Raw genomic sequence first — 27,668 nt, 5'->3', positions numbered from 1 at the left:
AATTAACCCTCATCTAATGAGGGTTCAGATGAAAGCCAAAGTGGAGCACCTAAGGGAACTTCTGTTCCTTAGGGTCAGTTGTCAGTGTGATTGGGACTGGGCTGGTGCAGCCCAGCTGTGAGGGAGTGGGGCCTAGGAGCGGCCGTGAACTCCCTAGCACCCCCTACCGTCACTCAAGGTGGACTCAGCACCCTCGGATTCTTGCCCGCCACGACTTTGATGACAATTAAGTTTATATGGGAGGCTGCCTTTATCCTCGAGTGGACGGCATGTGTGTTCCTACCCCTATTCCATATGGGGTACCTATGTGCACCCCTGCCTTAAGGGCTGTGCGTGCTTCCTACCTCCCCTTTAGCACGCCCCAAGCCTCGCAGCTGTTCCCTGGGTGTTGTTTGGCCTCCTGCCCTCTGGCACTCTCTCTGGCACCCCTTTGGCTCATCCCGCCCAGGTGCCCCTTCCTGGCACGCCAGGCCTGTTACGCTCTTGGGCTACTACTCAGCCCGCCGCCCCACTCTGGGGCCTATGATGCGCTCTTCGCAGCTGTTGCCGCTTTCTGGACCTATGCCGCGCTCTTCATGCACGCTCACTGCCCCCTCTGGGGCCTCGCCCTCTCTGGGGCCTATACCGTGCTCCTCGTGCTTGGGGCTCAGGTGGCCACCACCGTGCCTGGCCCCTTGACCCTTCTCTGGGTCGTTTGCCCCACTGGGCAAAATACCACCCTTACGGGCTGGGGTCCGAAACCCCGCACACCGCACCTCTCCAGCGCAAACAGTAGCACCCCACTGGCACCACTCCTGTGCTACTACTGGGCACCCAGGACCCCCAGGTTATTGAGGAGCTCCCATGAGGCCTCCTCTCACCCCTACAGCCTCACCCAGTCCTCCGGTGTAACTATAACTGAAACCTGAGCCACCTGGCTACAACATAACACAGCCTCCCCACTCATAATGCAAACTCCAAGCCCCTCTAGGGCTCCCAGCCCTACCTCTCTTCAGGGTGTTCTCCTCCCTAGCATCATCGCAGCCGGTCAGCAAAGTAAGGCTGCAACCACCAACTCAGGCAGCTCAGCTCAGCTCAGCTCAGCTCAGCTCAGCTCAGCTCAGCTCAGCTCAGCTCAGCTCAGCTCAGCTCAGCTCAGCTCTTGCTCCTGCAGCTGCCAGAAGGGAACTGCTGGTCAGGCTCCAGCCTGGGCTGTTTATAAAGGCCTGGCCCTGCCCCCTTCTGGCCACCTGACCCGCCTGGTTGCCCTGGCAACCGGCACCTGAGCTGCCCTGGTGATTGGCGGCTCTGTCAGTTTCAATCCCAGTCACGGGGCACCTACGTGACCCCGTGACACCAGCCTCACCCCTAGTGTCAGTGCCATACCTAGATTCCTGGTGGCCCTGGGCAAACTTTTGGTATCAGGTCCCCCTTCACCAGAGATAACGATTTTTTTGTTGCAAAAAGTCTTTATTACATCTGTGGTACTGACAGGTTTAAATACTTCATTCTCAACTGAGAACATTGCCAGTCCCATATATGCACCAAAATAAAACTCTTTTTTTTGAAATTGTAATTTTTTTTTTTTCATTTTTGGGTCCCTTTTCAGTCCGGGCCATGGGTGGACACCAAGTTTGCCCATGCTTGTGTCTGGGTCTGCCTGGTGCTGCCTGCGGGAAGGGAGGAGGGAGAAGGAATGGGGAGGAAGATGCAGGCTGGGGTTTGTATCACCTTCATTGATGTTGTATGTAATATGTCATCCCCTCCTACCCTTCAGGATGAAAAAGTATCACATCCTATTTATGTAAAGGCGTTTAAATATCTGACCCTTGGAAGCCGTATTACATATGGGCATTCATAGATTTCATAGATATTAGGGGCTGGAAGAGACCTTGTGAGATTATCGAGTTCAGCCCCCCCCACCATAGGCAGGAAGTCAGCTTGGATTAAGTTTCATAGTTTGTAGGGTCGGAAGGGACCTTAGCAGATCATCAAGTCCAACCCCCTGCCATGATAGGAAAGAGTACTGGGGTCAAACGACCCCAGCAAGGTGATTGTCTAGCCTTGTCTTAAAGACCCCCAAGGTAGGAGCCAGCACCACTTCGCTTGGAAGTTGGTTCCAGATCCTAGCCACCCTGACAGTGAAGTAGCGCCTCCTGATGTCTAACCTAAACCTACCCTCTGCCAGCTTGTGACTGTTAGTTTTAGTCACTCCTGGTAGTGCTTGGGGGAACAGGGACACTCCCAATGCCTGGTGGTCCCCTCTGACTAGTTTGTAACAGGCCACTAGATCCCCCCTCAGCCTTCTCATGTGGAGGCTGACCAGGTTCAAGTCCCGGAGCCTCTCCCTGTAGGGCCTCCCCTGCCGCCCTCTGATCATGCGAGTGGCCCTCCTCTGGACCCTCTCCATGTTGTCCACATCCCTCTTGAAGTGCGGCACCCAGAACTGGATGCAGTACTCCAGCTGCGGCCTGACCAGTGTCGCATAGAGGGGGAGTATCACCTCCTTGGACCTGCTTGAGACGCATCTATGGATGCATGACAGGGTATGGTTGGCCTTCCTGATCGCGTCCCCACACTGCCGTCCCATGTTCACCTTGGCCTCAGTGATGATTCCAAGATCCTTTTCTGCCTCTGCACTGAGTTCTCCAGCCTGTAGGTATGCTGCTGGTTTTTCCTCCCCAGGTGCATCACCTTGCACTTGTCAGTGTTGAAACCCATCCTATTCTCATCCCCCCACCCCTGTAACCTGTCTAGGTCTGATTGCAGCCTATTCCTCTCTTCTAGCATGCCCACATCCCCCCACATCTTATTGTCATCAGCAATTTTGAACAGGGTGCTTTTTACCCCCTTGTCCAAGTCACTGATGAAGATGTTGAACAGTGCGGGCCCGAGGACCAAGTCCTGCGGAACCCCACTGCTCGAAGTATGGGGAAGAAGCAGGAGGAACTCGCCCTCCTCCTAGCTGTCACCAGCCCTGACATAGTAGGGATCACAGAAACGTGGTGGGACTCATCGCATGACTGGGCGGTGAGTGTCAAGGGCTATAGGCTATATAGGAAGGACAGGATAGGAAGGAAAGGTGGAGGAGTAGCACTCTACATCAAGGAGGAATATACTTCCTCGTTAATTAGCAAGGGGGTAGAGGGGGGGCACTCTGAGGTGCTCTGGGTTAGAGTAAAAGGCAGTCCAGGGGAGAGAGACTTAACGGTGGGAGTCTACTATAGACCTCCCAACCAGGGAGAAGAGCTCGACCAGGAATTCTTAGGTCAGCTTACAGAGGCAGTGAGGGCTAAGGATGTGGTCATCATGGGGGACCTGAACTTCCCAGACATCTGCTGGGAGGAGCAGTCAGCCAAGTCTGATCGCTCACGTCGGTTCTTAGCCAGAGTGCAGGACCTCCATCTAACCCAGGAGGTGCACAGTCCCACCAGGGGAGACGCCTTGTTGGACCTGGTGCTGGCCACGGGTGATGACCTGGTGAGGGGGCTGCGGGTGATGGGCCACCTGGGAGACAGTGATCATCGCTTGCTGGAATTCACCATCCAGCGTAAGGTGGCAAAGGGCTGCAGCAAGGCAACAGCCCTAGACTTTAGGAGGGCTGACTTCAACAAGCTAAGGAGGATCGTTGGGGAAGCGCTGAGGACCCAGAGGGGAAGGGAATCAGATGTCGAAGGTGAGTGGTTGCTCCTTAAGGAGACGATCCTCCATGCCCAAAGGGAGGTAATCCCAACAAGGGTCAAAGGGAGCAGGAGGGCACATAAACCCCCATGGCTCACTAAGAGCATCCGGGAATGTCTCCTTGCTAAAAGGGAGGCATATACCCAATGGAGAGATGGGGTCATCGCCAAGAAGGACTATGTTATAGTCGCCCGAGGATGTAGGGGGGCAGTCAGGAGGGCCAAGGCAGAGTTGGAGATAGGACTAGCTTCCCGGATTAAGGACAATAAGAAGTCCTTCTTCAAATACATAGGGGGTAAAAAGAGGGTCCCGGGTAATGTGGAGCCCCTGCAGGACACGATGGGCAACTTAGTCATCACGCCAGATGACAAAGCTAACATATTTAACGATTTCTTTGCCTCTGTCTTCCTAAGTAGGGACCAGTTCAGCCACCTCCCTGCTGGGCCCCCCTCGGGCCCCGAGAGAGACACGCCTGGGCCAAGGGTTAGCGAGGAGTTAGTTAGGGTACTTCTGGAGAGGCTGGACGTGTTCAAGTCCGCTGGTCCGGACGATCTTCACCCTAGGGTTCTACAGGAACTGGCCGAGGTCATTGCGGGACCCCTGGCACGGCTCTATGAGCACTCGTGGTGCTCTGGCGAGGTGCCGGAGGACTGGAAGAGGGCCAATGTGGTCCCTATCTTCAAAAAGGGAAAAAAAGAGGACCCGGGAAATTACAGGCCAGTTAGTCTGACCTCAATCCCGGGTAAGCTCTTTGAAAAAATTATCCTGGCACACATCCAGGAGGGCCTTGCGGGGGAATGCGTGCTCAGGGGCAACCAACATGGGTTCATCAGTGGCAGGTCTTGTCAGACCAACCTGGTGGCCTTTTACGATCAGGTCACCAAATCATTAGACGCAGGGGTTGCTGTGGATGTAGTCTTTTTGGACTTCCGGAAGGCTTTCGACACTGTCTCTCACCCTGTCCTCATCAAAAAGCTGGGAGACTGTGGTGTCGATGCCCACACGGTTAAATGGGTCGCCAACTGGTTGGAGGGCCGCACCCAGAGGGTGGTAGCGGATGGGTTCTTCTCGACCTGGAAGGATGTGGGCAGTGGGGTTCCGCAGGGCTCGGTCCTCGGGCCTGCACTGTTCAACATCTTCATCAGTGACTTGGATGAGGGGGTAGAAAGCACCCTGTTCAAGTTTGCTGATGACACTAAGATGTGGGGGGATGTGGGTGCACTAGAAGGGTGCAATAGGCTACAAACTGACCTTGACAGGTTGCAACGGTGGGCGGATGAGAATAGGATGGGGTTTAACACTGATAAGTGCAAGGTGTTGCACATGGGGAGGAAGAACCGGCACCACACTTACAGGTTGGGGAACTCCCCTCTTGCCAGCACGGAGACGGAAAAGGATCTTGGAGTCGTCATTGACTCCACGATGAACATGGGCCGGCAGTGTGGGGAGGCAGTCAAGAAGGCCAATCGTACCCTGTCATGCATCCACAGATGCATCTCGAGCAGGTCCAGGGAGGTGATCCTCCCCCTCTATGCGGCACTGGTCAGGCCGCAGCTGGAGTACTGCGTCCAGTTCTGGGCGCCACACTTCAAGAGGGACGTGGACGATATGGAAAGAGTTCAGAGGAGGACCACTCGTATGATCAGGGGTCAGCAGGGCAGGCCTTATGAGGATAGGCTACGGGACCTGAACCTGTTTAGCCTCCACAAGAGAAGGTTAAGGGGGGACCTTGTGGCCTGCTACAAACTGGTCAGGGGGGATCAGCAGGTATTGGGGGAGTCCCTGTTCCCCCGTGCGCTGCCAGGAGTGACCAGGAATAACGGTCACAAACTGGCGGAGGGTAAGTTTAGATTAGATATTAGGAGGCGCTACTTCACAGTCAGGGCGGCTAGGGCCTGGAACCAGCTTCCAGGGGAAGTGGTGCAGGCTCCTAGCCTGGGGATTTTTAAAAGGAAGTTAGATGAGCACCTTGCCGGGGTCATCTGACCCCGGTGCTCTTTCCTGCTAAGGCAGGGGGTCGGACTAGATGATCTACCTAGGTCCCTTCCGACTCTAGCTACTATGAAACTATGAAACTATATCCCTCCAGGTCGAAAATGACCCATCCACCACCACTCTCCGGGTGCGGCCCTCCAGCCAGTTAGCGACCCATTTGACGGTGTAGGTGTCGACACCACAGTCCCCCAGTTTTTTAATGAGAATGGGGTGTGAGACAGTGTCGAAGTCTTTCTGGACTTTCGGAAGGCCTATTTCCACTGCTACCCCTGCATCTAAGGATTTGGTGATCTGGTCATAGAAGGCCACCAGGGTGGTCCGACAAGACCAGCCTCTAATGAACCCGTGTTGGTTGCACCTAAGCACAACCTTCCCCACTGGCCCCTCGTGGACATGTGCCAGGATAATTCTCTCAAAAAGCTTACCCAGGATCAAGGTAAGACTAACTGGCCTATAGTTTCCTGAGTTCTCCTTCCTCCCTTTTTTGAAGGTGGGAACCACGTTGGCCCTCTTCCAGTCCTCTGGCACCACACCAGAGCACCACGAGTGCTCGTAAAGCCATGCCAGGGGTCCCGCAATCACCTCAGCTGAGTCCCTCAGCACTTTGGGGAGGAGATCGTCCGGACCAGCTGATTTAAATACATCCAGTCCCTCCAGAAGTTCCCTGACTAGATCCTCACTGACCCTTGATCTAGGTGCGCCTCCCCTGGGGCCTGAGGGGGCCCCAGTGTGGGGGCTAATCTGGTCCCTGCTCAGGAAAATGGAGGCAAAGAAGTTGTTAAATAGGTTAGCTTTGTCATCTGGGGTGATGACCAGATTTCCTAGTGTGTCTTGCAGGGGCCCCACGTTACCCAGTACCTTCTTTTTGCCCCCTATGTATTTAAAAAAGGACTTGTCCTTCATCTGGGTAGCTAGTCCCAGTTCCAACTCCGCCTTTGCCTTCCTGACTGCCCCCCTGCATCCCTGAGCAACCACAGTATAGTCCTCCCTGGTGATTGCCCCTCCCTTCCAATGGGTGTATGCCTCCTTTTTAGCTAGGAGACATTCTTGGATGCTTTTGGTGAGCCATGGGGGCTTTTGCGCCCTCCTGCTCCCTTTGATCCGTGTTGGGATTACCTTCCTCTGGGCTTGGAGGATCATTTCCTTAAGAAGCGACCACTCTTCTTGGACATCCAACTCCCCTCCCCTCCGGGACCTCAGTGCTTCCCTGACTAGTCTCCTTAGCTCATTGAAGTCTGCCCTCCTGAAATGTAAGGCTGCTGCCTTGCTGCAGGCCTTTGCCACCTTGTGCTGGATGGTGAATTCCAGCAGGTGATGATCACTGTCGCCCAGGTGGTTGAGCACCTGCAGCCCCCTCTCCAGGTCATCGCCCGTGGCCAGCACCAGGTCCAACAAGGCGTCTCCCCTGGTGGGACTGTGCACCTCCTGGGTTAGATGGAGGTCCTGCATTTTGGCTAGGAACCTACATGAGTGGTCAGACCTGGCTGACTGCTCTTCCCAGGAGATGTCTGGAAAGTTCAGGTCGCCCATGACCTAACTACCTCTGTGAGCTGACATAGGAATTCCTGGTCTAGCTCTTTCCCTTGGTTGGGAGGTCTGTGGTAGACCTCCACTGTTGAGTCTCTTTCCCCTTGACTTCCTTGTATTTCAACCCAGAGCACTTCAGTGTGCCCCTCCTCTGACCCTGTGCTACTTCATAGTTTCATAGTTTCTAGGGTTGGAAGGGACCTGAACAGATCATCTAGTCTGACCCCCTGCCATGGCAGGAAAGAGTACTGGGGTCAAACGACCCCAGCAAGGTGTTCATCTAACCTCCTCTTAAAAACCCCCGGGGTAGGAGCCTGCACCACATCCCTTGGAAGTTGGTTCCAGGCCCTAGCTACCCTGACTGTGAAATAGCGCCTCCTGATGTCTAACCTAAACCTACCCTCTGCCAGCTTGTGACCGTTATTCCTGGTCACTCCTGGCGGTGCTCGGGGGAACAGTGACGCCCCCAATGCCTGCTGATCCCCCCCGACTAGTTTATAACAGGCCACAAGATCCCTCTTCAGCCTTCTCTTTTGGAGGCTGAACAGGTTCAGGTCCCATAGCCTCTCCTCATAGGGCCTGCCCTGCTGTCCCCTGATCATGTGAGTGGCCCTCCTCTGGACCCTCTCTATGCTGTCGACATCCCTCTTGAAGTGCGGCGCCCAGAACTGGACGCAGTACTCCAACTGCGGCCTGACCAGTGCCGCATAGAGGGGGAGGATCACCTCTTTTGACCTGATTGAAATGCATCTGTGGATGCATGACAAGGTACGGTTGGCCTTCCTAACTGCTTCCCCACACTGCCGACCCATGTTCATCTTGGAGTCAATGATGACTCCAAGATCCTTTTCTGCCTCCGTGCTGACAAGAGGGGAGTTCCCTAACCTGTAGGTATGGTATGAGGATGTGTATTCCTCCTTAATGTAGAGTGCCACACCCCTACCTTTCGTCTCCGTCCTGTCCCTCCTATATAGCCTATAGGCCTTGATATTCACCGCCCAGTCGTGCATTGGGTCCCACCACGTTTCTGTAAGCCCCACTATATCTGGTTTGGTGTCAGCTAGCAGGAGGGTAAGTTCCTCCTGCTTGTTTCCCATACTACGAGTGTTTGTGTAGAGGCATTTGAGGCCTCCTGAGAATAGGTGCACTGGCCCCCTAATCTCAGCATTGCCCTGGCCCCTATTGCTTACCTGGTTATATGTTCTGCTCACTGGTCTAGGCTGGGCTGCTTGGTTTAGTGGTCCAAGGCTTCCTCCACTCTCATCTTCCCTTTCCCCCGACAAGTCTAGTTTAAAGCCCGTCAGAGGAGATCCGCCATCCTAGAAGAGAACACATGCTTACCTTTAGGGGAAAGGTGGAGCCCACCCCATCCCATCCGAGCATGTCTCTCGTCGTGATATGTGGGTCATTGTCTAGGAAGCTGAAGCCCGCCTCAAGACACCATTCCCAAAGCTGCCAGTTGGTCTCTGTGATGCAGGTCTCAATGATCCCAACAAGAAAAATATCCAGATGTTTTTTTCAAAGAGTCCAGAGTAGGTGCTTGCACCACCTCTGAAGTAAGTCTGTTCTAGACCCTGGACACTTGCACTGTAAAGAACCTTTTTCTTATGTCTAGTCTAAATCAACCTTCCTGGAGTTTATGGCCATTAGACCTTGTTATCCCTTGGGGAGCTCTGGTGAACAGCTGTTCTCCCAGGTTCTGATGTACCCCTTTTATATATTTGTAGGCTGCTACCAAGTCCCCCCTGAGTCTTCTTTTTTCCAGACTGAAGAGTCCCAAATCCCTTAGCCTCTCCTCATATGGCCTGCCCTCCAGGCCTTGGATCGTACAAGTGGCTCTCCTCTGGACTCTCAATCTTTTCCACATACCTCCTGAAAACTGGATGCAATACTCCATCTGTGGCCTCACCAAGTGGGAGGATGACATCCCTGGTTTTGCTTGAGATGCGTCAGTAGATGCATGCCAGAGTATGGTTTGCTTTGCCAGCCACAGCATCACATTGGTGACTCATATTCATCTTGTGGTCAATCAGAACCCCCAAGTCTCTTTCAGTTGTGGTGCTAGCAACCGTAGCACTGCTGAGCTTGTAAGTGTCTTGAGGGTTCTTCCTACCAAGGTGCAGCACCTTACGCTTCTCAACATTGAAGGCCATCTGGTTTTAGTCAGCCCACCTTGAGTGCGTGTCCAAGTCAGCCTGCATCCCCTGCCTGTTCTGCAGTGTGACTGCCCTCCCCTATAATTTGGTGTCATCTGTGAACTTTGCCAGTTTGTATCTGACTCTGACTCCAGATCATTAGTGAAGATGTTAAAGTACCGAGCCCTGAGGGACTCCACTGGTCACCCTGCATCACGTTGATTTGTGTCACGTTGATTTGCTCCCGCTAACTAGTATTCTTTGGATCTGACCCTGTAGCCAGTTACCTAGCCATTAGACCATAAGATGATCAAGGCCACAGTTCCCCAGCTTAGACATGAGGACATCATGGGGAACTAGGTTAAAGGCTTTCTTGAAATCCAGATATATGACATCTATGTCATCTCCCTTGTCCAGGGCTAGTCACCTGGTCATAGAAGGAGATGAGATTGGTCAGGCAAGAACTGCCAGTCACAAAGCTGTGCTGGCTGACCTTCACAAACTTGCCTTCCGTTAGTCTGGTGTTGATGGATCCCTTGACAATTTTTGCCAGGATTTTGCCAGGGATGGACATCAGACTGATTGGTCTATAATTCCCTGGGTCATCCCTCCTCCCTTTCTTGAAGATAGGGACCATGTTGTCTCTTTTCCAGTCTTCTAGGACCTTGCCTGAGCGCCACGAATTTTCAAATACCTTTGACAAGGGGGGTGCAATGATGTCTGCCAGGTCCTTCAAGATGCTTGGGTGCATTCCATCTGGACCTGCAGATTTATGAATGTCCAGTTTCTGAAGGTGAAAGCCTGCTGCGCCCCCGCTCCCCCGAAGCCCCCCAGACACCCCCTCAGCAGCCGCAGAGCCCCCTGCCGACCCCCAGCACAGCCGGAGGTAAGTGGGCTCGTGGTGGGAAGGGGTTAACTCCTCACTGCCTGGGAGGAGGCGGCTGCGTGGAGCCGGGCCGGGTCAAGCCCCCGCCCAGGCCCCTACTTGGCCCAGCCCCCCAGGGAGCCATGCGACCGGAGCTGCGTGAACAGGCTGCGTAAACAGGTGCTTGAGTTAGCGCGGAGTTCGTGCAGGAGAGGGCGTGGGAGGGCACGAGACCCTGCCTGCGAACCCCCCAGAGTAGTCAGTCCCAGCCGTAGCCAACCTATCAGAGGCATAACACGGATGGGCACGCGCCGCACCCCGAGGGTCCCCTCGGACTCTGCGGCACCCCCATTGGGCACCTCAGAGACGGCCACCCAGACGGAGCCCATGGTTCCGGGCTCCACGCAGACGGAGCTCCTGGCTCTTGGCTGCGGGGGCTGCCTGTCCCTTTTTCAGGCTCTGGGGCCCGGGAACATGGCCACCTCCCCTTGCAGGGTCTGCTCCCTACTGGGGTCTCTGGCGTGCCAACTGGAGGAGCTCCAGGACACAGTCCAGAGACTGCGTGCCATCAGGGACTGCGAGCAGGAGATAGACTCCTACTGCCAGGCCCTTCTCCCCCAGGAGCCGCAGGGTAGAGCACCATCTCCCTCCAGGACTAAGGAGGACTCTGGGACCTCCCGCTCTGCCCAGTCAGGGGCATGGACCAAGGTGGTCAAGGGCCCTAAGGCCCGCCACACCAAGGCCCCTCCCTTGCCAGAGCTTAGCAACAGGTTCGCACCTCTTGCAGCCCCAGCAGAGCCTGCTCAGTTGCCAGCTCCCACAGGCAACCCAGGCTCAACCACAGCTACTGCCCCCGCTCTCCCCAAGACAAAGCGTAAGGTGTTTGTTGTGGGAGACTCCATCCTGCGGGGGACTGAGGGGGCAATCTGCCTCCCCGACCCCTTAGCCCGGGAAGTCTGCTGCTTCTCGGAGGCCCGCATCTGAGACATTGCGGAGAGGATCTCAGAGCTCCTCCAGCCCACAGACCACTATCCCATGCTCTTTATTCACGTGGGCACGAATGACACGGCTCGGAGCACCCCCAGCCAGGTCATGAGGTGCTACAGGGATTTGGGAGCGGGCCTTAGGGGTCTGGGAGCTCAGGTGGTGTTTTTGTCGATTCTCCCAGTCTCGGGCTATGGGCTGAGGAGGGAGACGAGGATCCACGCAGTGAACCAAAGACTGCGGAGCTGGTGTCATCAGGAAGGCTTTGGCTTCCATGACCACAGCCTGCTCTTTGGCGAGAGAGGCAGCGAGCTGCTGGGAAGAGATGGCCTCCACCTCTCTCCCCTGGGGAGGAGGCTCTTCTCAGCCAGGCTGGCTGACCTGATCCACCGGGCTTTAAACTAAGACCGCTGGGGGATGGGGGGACTACTGCCACTGCTGGCCCGCTGAGTGACCCTTGCAAAGCCAGCAGACCAAGGCACTTAAGGGAGCCCACCCCTGCCCCAGCCCTGGCACAATCTGTGGGCAAGACAAGAGCCCCCAAAGGGACACTTGCCTGCCTGTACACTAATGCCAGGAGCCTGGGCAACAAGCAGGAGGAGCTCATCCTCTTGCTCAGTGCAAAGAATTATGACGTCATTGGGATAACGGAGACCTGGTGGGACTCCACCCATGACTGGACCACGGGTATAGAGGGCTATACCCTGTACAGGAGGGATCGTGTTGACGAAAGGGGCGGGGTGTAGCTCTCTATGTCAAGGAAAGCTACATGTCCCTGCAAGCTGATGTTGGCGACCAGCATGGACAGCTAGAGACCCTCTGGGTAAAAATTCGTGGGGAATTCGGCACAGGGGACACAACGGTGGGAGTCTGCTACAGACCTCCCACTCAAAGTCCTGAGCTTGACCAGGAGTCCACCCGGGAACTGACTGAGGCCGCTTGCTCCAGGACCTTGGTTGTCATGGGTGACTTCAATTACCTGGACATCTCGTGGGAAGATCATTCAGCAAAATCCGAGCAGTCGCAAAGCTTTCTCTCATGCGTGGATGACCTCTACCTGACTCAAGAAGTCTATGGGTCAACGAGAGGCAAAGCGCTGCTCGACCTGGTACTGGCTACGGGGGACGACCTAATCGGCGACCTAGTGATCGGTGGGAAGCTGGGTGACAGCAACCACGAGCTGATCACCTTCACCATCCACCGTAAAGCTGGCAAGTCAGTCAGCAACACAGAAGTCCTTGACTTCAGAAAAGCCGACTTTGACAAGCTCAAGAGGCTTGTCGGTCAGGCCCTCAGGGACCATGACCCCAGGGAGTTGGGAGTTCAAGAAGCGTGGTTGCTTCTCAAGGAAGTGATCCTCAATGCACAAGCTAAATCTATTCCAACACGGAGGAAAGGCAGCAAGAAGGCACAGCAGCCCTCCTGGCTCTCCAGGGACCTAGCGGACCTCCTGTGGCTAAAAAGGAAAGCCTACAAAGGATGGAGGACGGGATTCACCTCCAAGGAGGATTATTCTGCGCTGGTCCGGTGCTGCAGGGAGCAAACCAGGAAAGCCAAGGCTGCAACTGAACTCCAACTAGCTTCAGGCATCAAGGACAACAAAAAGTCCTTTTTCAGATATGTGGGGAGCCGGAGGAAAAGCAAGGGCAACGTTGGACCCCTGGTAAACCAGATGGGGCAACTGACAACTGACGCCCAGGAAAAAGCCAACCTATTAAATAGGTACTTTGCGTCAGTCTTTCATCAGTCCCGTGGGACGCCCATGCCTGCTATGGGACAGGGAGATCTGGGTGATGGGGATCCCCTACCCTCCATCAATGCTGACCTTGTGAAGGAACACCTTGAGAAGCTGGATACCTTCAAGTCAGCCGGCCCTGACAATCTGCACCCCAGGGTACTCAAGGAGCTGGCGAGCGTCATAGCCCAGCCTCTGGCACGGATCTTTGAAAACTCCTGGCGCTCTGGTGTAGTGCCGGAAGACTGGAAAAAGGCCAATGTGGTGCCGATCTTCAAGAAAGGGAGGAGAGTGGATCCGGCTAACTACAGGCCCATTAACCTGACTTCTATCCTGGGGAAGATCTTAGAAAAGTTTATTAAGGAGGCCATCCTTGATGGACTGGCCCGGGCTAACATCCTAAGGGATAGCCAGCATGGGTTTGTTGCGGGTAGGTCTTGTTTGACCAATCTCATTTCCTTCTATGACCAGGTGACCTATCACCTGGACGAGGGAGAAGAGATTGATGTCATATATCTTGACTTCAAAAAAGCTTTTGATCTGGTATCCCATGATCACCTCTTGGCCAAACTGCCCAGTTGTGGCCTTGGCTCCACCACGATCCACTGGCTGGGAAATTGGCTCTGTGGTCGGACCCAGAGGGTTGTAATTGATGGCAGTCACTCATCATGGTGCCCTGTGACCAGTGGGGTCCCTCAAGGCTCTGTCCTTGGACCCATCCTGTTCAACATCTTCATTAACGATGTGGACATTGGAGTCAGGAGTGGACTGGCCAAGTTCGCCGATGACACCAAACTTTGGGGCAAAGCATCCACGCCAGAAGATAGGCGGGTGATCCAGGCTGACCTGGACAAGCTCAGCAAATGGGCAGACGAGAACCTGATGGTGTTTAACACTGAAAAATGCAAGGTTTTCCACCTTGGGAGGAAAAACCTGCAGCTTCCTTATAGGCTCGACAGTGCTACGTTGGATAGCACTACAGAAGAAAGAGACTTGGGGGGTCATCATTGACCACAAGATGAACATGAGCCTCCAATGCGATGCTGCGGCTAATAAAGCGACCAAAATGCTGGCTTGCATCCATAGATGCTTCTCGAGCAAATCCCGGAACGTCATTCTCCCCTTGTACTCGGCCTTGGTGAGGCCGCAGCTGGAGTACTGCGTCCAGTTTTGGGTTCCAGAATTCAAAAAAGATGTGGAGAAGCTTGAGAGAGTCCAAAGGAGAGCCACGTGCATGATCAGAGGTCAGGAAAACAGATCTTACGATGATAGGCTGAGAGCCATGGGACTCTTTAGCCTGGAAAAGCGCAGGCTCAGGGGTGATCTGATGGCCACCTATAAGTTTATCAGGGGTGACCACCAGGATCTGGGGGAACGTTTGTTCACCAGAGCACCCCAAGGGATGACTAGGTTGAACGGTCACAAACTCCTGCAAGACCGTTTCAGGCTGGACATAAGGAAGAATTTCTTTACTGTCCGAGCCCCCAAGGTCTGGAACAGTCTGCCAGCGGAGGTGGTTCAAGCACCTACATTGAACACCTTCAAGAGCAAATTGGATGCTTATCTTGCTGGGATCCTATGACCCCAGCTGACTTCCTGCCCTTTGGGCAGGGGCCTGGACTCGATGATCTCCCGAGGTCCCTTCCAGCCCTGAGGATGATGTCTATGAAAAGTGATCCACATCAATTTTTGGCCTGCCACCCACTCCCAGGATGGTTCATGTCCTTTCTGACAGTGTGATCCCCTTGGAAGGGTGACAAACCAATGCGAAAATATCATTTAGGGGATTGGCCATTTCTTGGGCATCTCATGTCAGCTGCCCCATTTGAGCTTGCCGGGACCCAGTGTTATCTTTGTTCTTTTTTCAACTTCCCACATATCTGAAGAAGGACTTTTTGTTGTTGTTGATCCCCGTAGCTAGCCTGAGTTTGATTTGTGCCTTGGCTTTTCTGGACTGTTCCCTACAGGTACGGGCGAGTGCTAAGTAGTCCTCTTTGGTGATGCTTCCCATTTTTCAACTGGAGTAGGCTTTCTTCTCTTTGGAGTTTAATGAGGTCCAACAGTTCCTTGTTCAGCCAAGGGGGCTTACTTGCCCATTGATTATATTTCTTGTGAGATGGAATGGCTTTCCCCTGTGCCTCGAGGATTATGTTCTTGAGCGTTGACCATTTCTAGTGTTCTCCCTTATCTAGGGGGGGTATGGCCTCTAATTGCCTGACTAATCAAATCTCTGAGTTCACAAAAATCAGCTTCCCAAAGTTAAGGATTTCTGTTTTACTGAAGGGTTTGCCTGCTCTTCAGTGAACTGAGAAGGTGACCAAATCATGGTCGCTGTCACCAAGCTTCTCCTTGATCCTCAGATTGCTTACCAGGACCAGATCAAGCAGTACCTCTCCTCTAGTCAGCCCATAGACCTCTCCTGTGTTAGGTAGAGGTCATCAATGCAAGCAAGAAAGCTGCACTACCTGTCAGATTTGGCTGTGTGCTCATCCCAAGAGATGTCAGGGAAGTTGAAGTCCCCCATGATGATCACGCATCAGGAGCATGTGGCCTCGACCAGTTCCCTATTGAATTCCCGATGAAATTCTTCCTTTTGATGTGGAGATCTATAGTAGACTCCAGAAGAATGTCACCCTCCCCATGTTCTCCCTGTATTTTGACCCAGAGGGTCTCAAGATGCCCTTCCTGGTTAGAAAACTCAATTTGCAGGGAAGTGTACTGATCCTTGATGTAGAGAGCAACACCCCCACCCCTCTTCCCAAGATGGTCTCTCCTATATAAGGTATAATCCTCCAAAGCAACAGACCAATCATAGGTAGAGTCCCACCAGGTCTCTGTTATCCTTACAAGATCATAGTCATTTTCTCATAAGAGAAGGGCCAGTTCCTCTTGCTTGTTTCCCAGGCTCCTGACATTCATGTATAGGCAGTTGAGTCTGTCATGAGAAGCCCCATGCTTCCTTGTGGGGTGAGGCAGGACCTTGCCTTGGGCCGTCATTAGAGTGGGTTCCCTTGGGCTGCCCAAGTTATTAGTAGTGTGGCTGACATGACCTGGGCTAAAACTGTTAATAGGCTGCCCATCCCCCAGTGGTTTTAGTTTAAAGCACTGTCAAGAAGGTCAGCCATTCTGGCTGAGAACAGCTTCTTCCCCTTCCAGGTGAGGTGGAGGCCATCCCTCTTTAACAGTTCGCTCTCTCTGAAGTACAGACCGAGGTCAAAGAAGCCAAACCCCTTGTGATGGCACTATCGCCGGAGTCTTCTATTCATGTCACCAATGCACCTTTCCCTGTGGAGCTCATGTCCTGTGACTGGGATGATCAATGAAAAAACTATCTGTGCCCCCAGACCCCTGAGCTCAGCCCTCAGAGCCCTGTAGTCACAGATGACCTGGCCTGGATTGCTCCATGGCACATCATTTGTGCCCACATGGATGAGTAGTATGGGATGATGGTCGGAGGGCCGGACAAGTTTGGGCATCCTCTCTGTCACATCCCAGACACAAGCTTCAGGCAGGCAACAGACTTCACAGGGTAAGGGGTCAGGGTGACAGATTGCTTCCTCTGTCCCCCTAAGTAGGGAGTTGCCCACCATGATAACTCTGCGCCTTCTTCTCGGCGCAGGTGCTGGTGGCCCTCCTTCCTCACATGATGGAGCTGGTGGTATGGCTGGCTCAGTTGATGTGACAGGTGCAAAACAGTTGTGCAGCTCCAGGGGAGTGTAACCCTCGTGCTGCACCTCTTTGAGCTGGAGACAACTCTCGTCCAGGCAACCCCAGGCTGGACTGCATGGTGGTTCCTTGGTTCCGCCACTCTATCATCATCTGTCAGGGGGACAAGAGGGATGTTTTACAGTGCTGTAATTCAGAGCACTTCAAACTGGGGGGGCAAGATTCCAAGATTACTACAAACTGAAGGTGATACAGCATCAGTGTGGCCTAGTTTGCTTAAGGCAAAGCTCTTAGTGTTTCTATCAGGAGACTGTACAGGGCCCATTACTGGAACTAGTCACTTCATAGAGAAAAATTGAAAATGCCTACCCATTGCTGTTTTGCATTACTACAATCAGAGTATCTCATCACTTTTTCTATAATGACTACAGAAAACAATAGAACTAATTACACTGATTCATACCAGATGATGTCACCTAGACTACAAAGGAAGTTGTAGTCATGGCTTTGGAGGAATGGCTTCTGGAGACAGCTGTCTACTAAATTTAAGACATAGCTTAGGAGGCTGCCAGTGTTCAGCCTTTTGTTATGTGTAGGGGTTTTGCATGGGTGCTTTCCAGTCTTCTGGGTGTGTACAGAAGACTGGAATGTTTTCTATGTAGGTTTTACAGTGCTGTAACTTAGAGCACTTTGTATAGCACTATAAAGTTACACCACCCTTAAACATGACAGAAGTGCAATATTTGTTGGGGAGGGGAGGGGTGGAGAGCTCTGAATCTCCCTGCACTTTCCAGGCTAGGAGGCCAGGGGTCCTGCAGCCTTTTGGGGCTTTTCCACCGGTCAGAAATTTGACCAGCACGCAGAAGTTATTTAAAGCACTGTATGTTGCTAGTGCTGTAAAATACAGTGCTTCAAATTTAAGACCTCATTTAACAAAGGTTACTCTAAACTACTCTACACATTTTAAAGTGCTGTACAGCTGTGTTCTTCTGTTATATCACAGCAATAAATTGCTTTAAATTGTGTAAAAAGCAACACCCTAAGTTAGTCTACATGCTATAGGAGGCAGGGGCTATTATTTGTTTGGTTTCTCTTGGTCCCTGATGAAGGGGAGGGGAGGCAGAAAGCTTTTAATGAATTAAGCATGTTATTTATTTTTAAACTCCTGTCTTTTATGGTATATTAAATATTAACAAGGGTTGCCCATTTTACCTCATTTGATTTCTCCTTATTTTCATTACTTATCTTTCTGGATTTTATTCCTCTGCAAGATTCCAACACCAGATTCTTCAGCTGGAAATGATCCCCCTGTCTGTGTCTGATGTAAATTTTTTGATATTTTTCTCTCCCCACCTACTGGTAGAAGGTGATAATATCCATCTAGACTGGTACAGCTTAGCAGGAACTAAATTTCAGGAGGTAAATTTTCCTCTTCCTGCTTTACGTATTTTCTACTAAAAAGCAGATGGAGACAATCAATTTATTTCTTAGGCTACTAAATATGAGCTATCAAATGGTAGTAACTTTTGATCATTTATTGACGTGAACTGGATTGGAAGGGATGACTGAGTTGTTGCTGTGTATGTCATTAAACATTCCCTGAAACATTTATTATCCAAAGTGTGTATTATTTTGAACTATGTTGAATAGGTTGTGGTTAGGATTCCTAGTAATGCTCTAATGAAAACTTGATTTGTTTTTTTTGAATTAGGCAGGTGACACTCCTGAAGGGTCGTTAATTCCTATACAGAATAGTTTTTCCCATAGGCACTGAAAGAGTATATCTTGTTATGGGATTTTCAACCCCTTCAACTTTTAAAAAGTTTTTTCTGGAAGGCAGTATTCCTCTTGTACAATATTCTTCTTGTATGTACACTAAAATGTCTTTCTATTAATAGCTATATCAACAATTTACAATGTTTAACAGACTAAATCTTCTTTTCACTATCATACATCTAAATGGTACTTCTTCCCCCATGTAACTACAGGTGTTGGCATTTATTCACAGTTTGGAATTCAGTAGGCTACAACTTTGCTGCATAGGTGCTTGGCTAGAATAGAATATGCACATAATGTTGGTTAAGCCCTAAAACTTTCATCACAGTGAAAATATGACTTGTGGGCATTTGATACAGGAAGTGGAGATGAGTCTTTCCAACTTTTACCTCTGTAGTCAAGCCACTTTCCTAGGGTGCAGGAGATTCCAGAAGGGGCTTGACCCTGCAATTTCCGCTTCCTAGCACTTATGCACTAACTACCAGGCCAGGTTAAGTATTTCTGAGAGTACTTGCCAGTTCTCCTCTTGAAGCTGTTCCCACTAGGTACCCAGGAGCAGAAGATATGTTGGGTTAGGAGGAGAAGGAGGCAAGCAAACCAGAGGTAGAATGGATCAGTGACATGGATGCTGCCCCTGGCAGGCAGAGGGGACCCTATGATCTAGCTTGAGCCCCTGTCCCCAGAGGGCCTCAAGCTATATTCGTGATATTTATTCAGTGAATAGCAAATGCAAGGTATAGTGGATCCTCTTTAAGAAGAGGGTGGGAAGGTGGTTGGGTTAGTGCCTGTCTGGCTGGTTACATCAATTTGTTGAGATGCAAGTTAAAACCTGAGGGAGGTGTGTGAGTGCCCTTGCCACTAAGCTAACTAAATGGTGAAAGGGCTGCTGTTGCCTGGTAGGTATCCATGCAAGCTGATACCTTTCCACCACAGGTGGACCTAGAATCCAACTTGTGCAATAGAAAATAACAGTTTTCTTTCAGCTAGAAACCAGTACTCAAAGCTGCAAAATCTGCAGCCACTTAAAGAGGCAACAATATGCTCCTTGGTTTTACTTTGCCATGCTCATAAACTAGTGGATACCAGAATAATTTTACAAATCCTTTCTGTTGCATTTAAAGTGTAATTATGTTTGTGTGTAATTTATGTGACATAATAAAAATATGGAGTTGATTGTTGTTAATATTGATTTGTAATGGTTTGTAGGTACTACTGGTTTTGATACTTTTACAACAGAAGTTTTTATGGACCCAAGCAATTTTTATGGAACAACCAGCCAAGCTTTTACTTTTATCTTTTATTTAGATCCATCATATGTTTGTATTATAGGAGTGATTTTCAAACACTGTAAAGATTCTGATAGGCATAGTCATTCCTGAAGAAAGAGGATGTTTTATGAGACCAATTTCTCCCAAGAAACTTAAACAAGAGATTATTTTCAAACAAGGGACTGCATGCACTTTTGTTTCAATGGCTTTGATTTTAAAGATGTTTATGGGCTGTTCTGCTGTAGAAAGTGACTGTTAAATGGCAGCTTTTTACCTAATAGATCTTTTTTCCTGTCTTCATTCAGAGTTATATCTGTTCCTTTTAGTGACAAAAACATGTATTTTTACTGTCCTTTATTCTTGTTACCGTAGAGACTACATTGGAGTGTGTGTGTGTGTCTATCCACAAAAACCCCTGAACTAGAGTCTCTCTCCCCTCCTACTTAATTGTTCATGAGCTCTCTGTTATCCCCCTTATAAAATGAGAGTGGCACAAATGTTGCTAAAGGTTTTATTTGTTCACCTGAACTTTTTTTCCTCTAATGTTAGTACGTGAGAAAAAAAGACCTAGCGTGATTCTCCTAATCTCAATTGAGTTTGCAGGGCTGGCAGGTAGAGGAAACAAAAGTTTAGCTATAGCCTAAAAATGTTTGATGGGGAAAGTTATTGGCCCCACTGACCACGAGTGTCTCCCTGTTTTATCTGTGGCAGGTTAGGGTGTTATTCCTTGTGGCTGTGTTAGGACTGACTGTGTAGTTTTACCAATAGGTTAGACAATAGATCTGTACAGGATTGTTTCTATAGGGATGATCCTGCTTCTGGTGGGGGTTCAGATTAGATGATTTCTAAAGATCCCTTCCAAACCTACTTTTCTATGATTCTATTATAACACAAGAAATGTGGCATATTACAATGGTTTTTAAAATAAAAATATTTTAAGAGTACCTAAATGATTTAGGAGTCCACATCCCATTCTCAGAAGTTACTTTAAATTAGACTTAGGCTTCTAAATCACTATTGACAATGGAAATTAGGCTCAAGTCATTTGAGGTAAAAAAAATTCAAAAGTTCCTCAGTAATTTAGAAGGACGAGTCTTACTGACTTCCATGGGGATCTAAGATATTATATATACCGAAGTCACTTCGAAAATAGGCTTTGGACATCTATGCTAGGGACAGAAGTTATACATAAACCAGTTTAAGTCATCATAAACTGGTTTAAACCTGTAACAAAACAGAAGTTCAGTGCACAAAAAACAGTTTCAAAATGGTTGAAATTGATTTAAGGTAAACCTGGTTGAAAGTAGTACAGGCGACCCTCACCATTCGTGGGGGATACCTTGCCGTATCCCCTGCAAATGGTGAAATCTGTGAATAAGGCACTGTGTTCACAAACGCAGTCTGCGTTCATGAACACAGTACCCCCCGTGGCTGTTGTGGGGGCACGGCTCTGGCAGTGACAGAGGGAACGTGGTGGTAGGAGCCCAGCAGCAGCAAGTGCAGTGCTCCTGAGTAGCTCCTAGAAGTGTATAAAGTGTATTTAAAATGCGGGTTCAGCATTCACAGATATTTGAAACTGTAAATGCTGAACCCATGAATAATGAGGGTTTTGTGTATTTAACTTAACTGATTTAGGTCAACCCAGTTTATAAAACTTCTGTCCCAGATCTCTTCCTGGTTCAAGTTAAATCACAGTCTCCCAGCATCCCACGATTCTTGGCAGCCCTGGGCTGTGCTGTCTGCTCCAGAGAGCAGGGATGCCCCCACCCCCTGCTCCCTGGCCAGAGCACTGAGGGCTGGCTGACAAGGGGGTGAGAGTGGAAAACCTAGTTGGGGACCTCAGCTGGGTCTGAGGGTGGGCAGCCCTTGCCAGACTTTTCCCCGCTGAAGCAGAGGGGGCAGGGGGCATGAGTGGGCAGACTCAGGTGGAGGGGAGGGAGGGGGGTTTAAACCTCCTCTCCCAACAGCATGGGACCCCAGATGGGGACTCCTTGGCACGGGGCCGGCAGGAGACCAACAGACTCCACCCTCTCCCACCTCTGGCAGCGACTGAGGCAAGTAGTTGATGAGGGGGAGGGGGCATAATTCCCTTCAGCTCCCCCAGGGTAATGGGGAGGGGGAAGAAGCTGGGGAACCGGGACTGGAGGGACCAGTCGCCTGCCACCTGTGAGCACAGAGCCAAGCCCTGCAGGACCAGACTGAGACGGGGGAGGTGTTGGCACAGACCTGGCACAATCATCATATGTATGTGCTGGAGACGGAGCTAAGGGAATAGGAGAGGGTCCCAGACTGCATTATAAAGCAGAACCTGTAAAGGTGGGAGACTGCAATACCTAAGTAGAGACAAAAAGCACTGAATGCATGAGAGTCCTGCCAAAGGTGCTATAGGTGATAAGCATACTAATGTCAATTCATTCCATCCAGGAATTCACACACCAACTGCAGATGCTTCCTAAGAAAATGTTTTCCAACTATTTAAGTTGGTATAATAAAAGATATGAGATTCACCCAAAGAACCTTGTCTGCATATGTCCTTAGACCAACATGGCTACAACCTACACCCCTGTACTAATGACAAGGCAACCAAGTAGGGGTAGGGGGTGCAAGTTCACCTGTTAAAATCCAAGTAGAGATGAGGCCTGTGGCATCTCTACTGCAACACCTAAGGCCACCTGCTTATTCCCCAAGAAATGCTTTCTGAATGCCTGGCTGCAAGGAGATACTCTGCCTTCAGCATTACACAAGACTTATACAAGGCTTTCTCTTGTCTTTTTGGTTTATTACATTATATTTTAAGTTTGACTGAGTTTTGTGGAGTCTCAGTGTTTTACTCGACTGTATCTTAGCTTAGGTTGTTCTTTGTTGTGTGCTTGAGGTTACAAATTGTTGTGTTCAATATATGTTCACTTCAAAGAAAGGATTATTCTTGTTCAAACTTTTATGAATTCAGTGCCACTACTTCTCCCCCCCACCACTCCCCTCAGCCTGGCAGGGGCTGCCTTCACCTTCCTTGAGGGAGGGTGAAGGGCAGAAGCCTGGTAGGTACTGCCCTACTGCCCAGGCAGACCCAGGCTGGGGTCCCGTGTGAGCCAGGGAGGGATTTTAAACCCTCACCCTCCAGCATGCTAGCCCTGGGCTGGGGCCTGGTGAATATGCCCCCTCAACTCAAGCAGGGAGTAGGGAAAAGCCTTGGAGCTTTAGTACCTTCCCTTTGGCAGTGGCTGGCAAGCTGGGAGGTGTGCTCTAGATCCCCCCAGCTCTGAGTCACTGCAGGCATGTGGCTGCATTTCCTAAACCAAAAGTGAATGTCTGTTCACTTGCTTCTCAGTTTAATCTCTGCAGTTTAAACTAACCTGCAAAGACTGAATTGATTCAGGCCTGGTCTTTTTGCCTGCCTGTACTTAGCCCTAGGGATAGGTCTATACAGTCAACTTACTGTGCCACAGAGCAGAGGTCTCAAGCACTCTGTGCTGCTCTGGGCAGGCTAGTTCCTAAATTAGATGCACCATAGCTACTTCCATGCAGCATTTGGGGTGTAAGAGGGGAAGCTAATTGGCACAGGTCTATGCCAGTCAGCCTGCAGTAAGGTACTTCGCCTCATTGTCATGCAGCTGTGGTTACACTGCTTCTAGGTTAGGAAGCCGGTTTGCTGGAGCAATGCAACATGTGTGAGACAGTAAATGTATTATACAAATATAGCTGAAGTCACATACATAATTTAAAAAATGGTATCTTTAGGCACCATAGAAAGTTTTGCCTTATGCCAACTTTCAAATTACGGCACCATGTTAATATTTTAGTTGAGCAGTGATACTAGTGGTGAGGTGGCATATAGTAGCAAAAACTTAGTATAGCATGGTCCACTTCCAAAATGTGATGATCTGGGTTTGGATTTTATCATTCCCTCTGCCTTTTTCTGACTGGGTTTAGATCATGGTCTTTATTTAATACTGGTCAATTATACCAAAATCTGGGTATGGACAAATGTACATTTTAGCTGCTCCAAAAGGGGAGGTGACGCTGCTGCTTGAGGACACACAGAAGCTGTTATGCTCTAACTGTTAGAGCTGCATGCTCCTGTAGCCATAAAAGTTAGTTAAATCACTTTAACTTTCAACCTAAAGGAACAGGGATAAGTTAGAGCATATTTGCTACACTTGTATCAGATCATGTGAATGTAACAGTTATAGTATAACAGCTTGTATTAATATCTTCTGATAGTGATAACATTGATAGGTCTGTCTCTACCAGTGATTCTCAACCAGTGTTCCAGTGCACCTTAGGGTGCCGCAAGATTGTTTTAAGGGTGCCACACAATGTTAGCACTGTTAGGTGTGAAAATATGATTCAAAAGATAAACCTAGAGGTTTCAAATAGGAAAACTTGGTGTTAAAAACATTCTGACCTGTCGTGATCTGAGTCTTTGCAACAGAAAAATGGCTCTATTATGCGTCTGTAGTCAAACAATGAGAGAAAACTAAGACCTGGCATTTTCATGGGGTGCCTTGAATCGAGAAAGGTTGAGAACCACTGATCAATATCCTCTTAGTCAAAATCCTTATCCTCATTCAAGTTTATCATCAGAACCTGCCACTGTTGTAATGCTCCATGGAAACTTTGATTTGATAAAGGCTAGGCAGGTGAAATTTCTAACATTTGCACACAACCTACTGGTTTTGTTTTGTTTTTTTATCCCTAATTGCATCTTTCCTTCTCCTTGATGACTTGCTTGCTGATCTTCCACACCAATTATGTCTTGTCTTCTAGATTCCAACTCTCTCGAGCAAGAGCTGTCACTTTTATGTTTACAGCACTTACCAGAATGGAGCTTGACCTGACTTTTTTCTAAGGATTACAACAAATATAAATGTTAAATAATAATACTGCTTTCATATTAAATTTGCCATTTAGTACATTCCATTTATTCTTTTTCTTGGTGTCTGACTAGATTTTAAAAAATTGTTTGGATTCCCTGGTATTTGAATTAGAAGTTACAGACGGCATGGTAGTGAATATTAAGATCTGAGTTGATCATTCTTTTCAAAAGTTGAGACTGCACCAACAAAAGCAAAAAAACCCCCCAAAAACACACAGCACACTATGGCCACCAAAGACCTAAAAATACCTTTTCTTACAATTTCTATTGTGAATATAATCTTGGAATACCTTTCTGATGCTGTGTGTATCAGCTCTGCTGATATGGCATCTTTGATATTAAATTAATATTGTTGTAATGTATTTCCCTTTAATTAAAAGAGAGAACATGCCTCTAGGAAATTTCCTAACAATACTCATTAGTAGTAAACAGATTAAGTCCTTACCAGCTAATCAGCAAAATAAACTTCTAAGAGTTCTAAAAATGTCATGAGATAACACTATCATAATAAGCGTGGTTAGAAACATTATGGAATTTACAGTGCTGTTTGACTAGTAAGCAAGTAATGAAAAAGGTGGATCAAAACTACAAAGTTTTAATTATAAACTTCCCTAAAGTTTGGAACTGTTTGGACCCATTTTTAACTACAATTTTTAATTGTAGAAACATCTTTAAGGCACATTATATAATATTGAGAAATGTGTTGGTATGACTAATAACATTACGATCTTTGGGAAGAACATTCTGTAGAAATGCAAAGCATTCATATCCACTGTGAGTCTCCACAGGAACTTAGTTGGAAATACAATAAAAAGAATATGATGTAACAAAAGACCACAAATAAAAAAATAGATGTTTATGCATACCAAGGAGGCTTTCAGATATAGCTTAATGCAAGTTGAGTATTGGTGGGACTACAGTTTGAAGTTAGAGTACAGCCATTATCTATTAATTTTGTCAGTTTGGAGATTTCTGTGGTGGTAGAAGTAATCACTGAAAGTGTATTGTTACCAAAAGGTCATTGTGAACCTGTTCCATAAGTGCCTTAATCATTAATAATGGCAAGATGAAACTTGTTAAGTTCTGAGAGCATTTATTACTTTAAAAAATAGATTTCAGAGGTTTAGGTGGCATTGTTGCCTCTAGACCTAAAGGCAAATTCTGTCTTGGCTTGCTGGTGAAAATGTAGTGGCTTTTCTCCTTGTCCTCACATGCTTATATCATAACATAAAGACCAGCCCTCTAAAAAGATGCCTAGAGTGGGAGACCAGGAGCCTCAAGACTGAGGCTCATTGACAGGATTCTGTGGAGAAACTAGCACAAACTCTGCTTGCACTTTAAGGCTAGTGACAGAAGTGACCCCTGGCCCCCCATCCCCACTGTGGGGGAGGAGGAAGAGGGGGAGAGCCCTGCCCCTCAGCAGCTCCATAACAGTCCAGCCTGGCCTGGCCATGGGAAGCCGGGAGCAATCCAGGTGCACAGCTCCCATGGCCCCAACTTGAGCCCCAGCTGGCTGGGAAGGGCCCTGTCCCTGTAGCCTGGCCTATCTGCACCTGCCCTCAGCAGCACCCACAGGCCGGTCTGGCTCAACCCCACAGCCCTAGCCCCAACCCTGGGCAAGGCGGATGGATGACGGAGATGGGCCAGGCTATGCTATGGGGCCCTTCCCAGCTGGATGTGGCTCAGGCTGGGGCTATGGGAGCGGTGCACCTGGGTTGCTCCCAGCTCCCCATACCCAGGTGGGGCCGGGCTGTCACAAAGATGCTGCAGTGGCCAGGGCTCTCCACCTTCTCCTTCTCCCCTGCTGCAGGGTCAGGGAGTGGGGGGCTCTGTGCAGTACTGCCTTGGGGCTCAGGGCTGGAGGAGCACAGCGCTGGGCCCTGCTGTGGGGCAGGGGGTGAAAACCAGCCACAGGAAGCCCTTGGTGGCTTTCTTCCCCAGCAGTACAGAGTCCCTTGGCAGGTGTTCTCGGTTGTGGACACTGAGCAAACCCTCCACTCTTGAAATTGTGCTTATATGGAAGGGTCTGACCAGGGCTCAGGCAGGGGCTGGCTTCCCCCCTACCTCCCTGCTTTGCCTCAGGCCTGGGGCCAGGGTCTGGCCATGCCCCTGCTCTCGCTGCTTGACCCTTTGGTGCCATCTGGGGGGTCGGTGTCAGGCCACGCTCCTCCCTCCCCTCTGAAAAAGCCTGGCAAGGGCTGCTTCCCGCCTCCCACTCCGGGCATACCCCAGCTGGGGGCTGTGCATGCCAGGGTGGAGGTTTAAACCCCTTCCCAATTGTATTCAGCACCTGTGGGGGCCTGGCTACACCCCTCTCCCCTCAGTTCAGCTTCCCTCCAGTATTCTAGCTGCTGCAGAAGGGAAGGGAGGGCTTGCTCTAGTGCACCATTTCCTGATCTTTTTTGCTGCACAGCACACTTACCAAAATAAAAAAGCACATGGCCAGCTGGATACTGACTCGGGGGGGGGGGACGAGGGGAAGGGGTGGCATGTGGCCAGATGGACGCTGATGGGGAGGGGTGGCGGCATTCAGCCAGCTGGATGACATTTTAAGTTAGAGCTAAGCCCCCTGCCTGGCTGGAGCCACGCTCCCTTTCTGTCTATGCCTGCAACCCAAAATGCTGCAGCGCACCTGGACGTGTGTGATGGCACACCAGCGTGCCACGGTACACCAGTTGGGAAACACGTCTCCTCTACTGTTCCCCAAGCTTCTAGCCTGGGCCACTGCAGAAATGTGGCTGCATTTTCAGAATTAAAAGTGAAAGTCTAATCACTTACTTCTCAGTTCAGTCTACATAGGTTAGACTAACCTGCAAAGATTGAATCGATTCAGGCTTTTTGAACATCTGTACTTAGCCTAATTCCTTTCATTAGCACTAAATCTGCATATAGTTTGAAGAGATCTGATGTGGACACACTCATCTGAAAGAGAGCTATTGAATTTTGTTCATTTACTTTAAAAATGCATGTCTGTAATTTTTTAGAAGTACTGAGAATGCACAATCCCGTCTCGCCTTAAATCAACTTGTACACATCCACAGCATACTGTTACTTGACTCAGATATGCTTGGTTTCCTTCATGTTGTGAGAAGCCTTCATATGATAGATTGGCAAACAGGTTTTCCAGTGGTGAACCATTTGTGAAATGACTTCCTTTGCATTAATAGTTATGTGCTATTCA

At 49.7% G+C, this 27,668-nt stretch overlaps 1 protein-coding gene across 3 annotated transcripts in view; it reads left to right on the top strand.

The window, feature by feature from the left end:
* The window catches only part of NOL4 (nucleolar protein 4), a 291,097-nt gene that overhangs the window by 26,495 nt on the left and 236,934 nt on the right, over positions 1 to 27,668 (top strand). The gene's annotated exons all lie outside the window — the stretch shown is intronic.

This window comes from Crocodylus siamensis, chromosome 3 (assembly GCF_052110815.1).
Source record: "Crocodylus siamensis isolate JL-2025a chromosome 3, ASM5211081v1, whole genome shotgun sequence".
NCBI classification, from domain to species: domain Eukaryota; kingdom Metazoa; phylum Chordata; order Crocodylia; family Crocodylidae; genus Crocodylus; species Crocodylus siamensis.
Note: the sequence above shows the minus strand (reverse complement) of the source record. Positions and strands in the feature narration are given on the sequence as shown.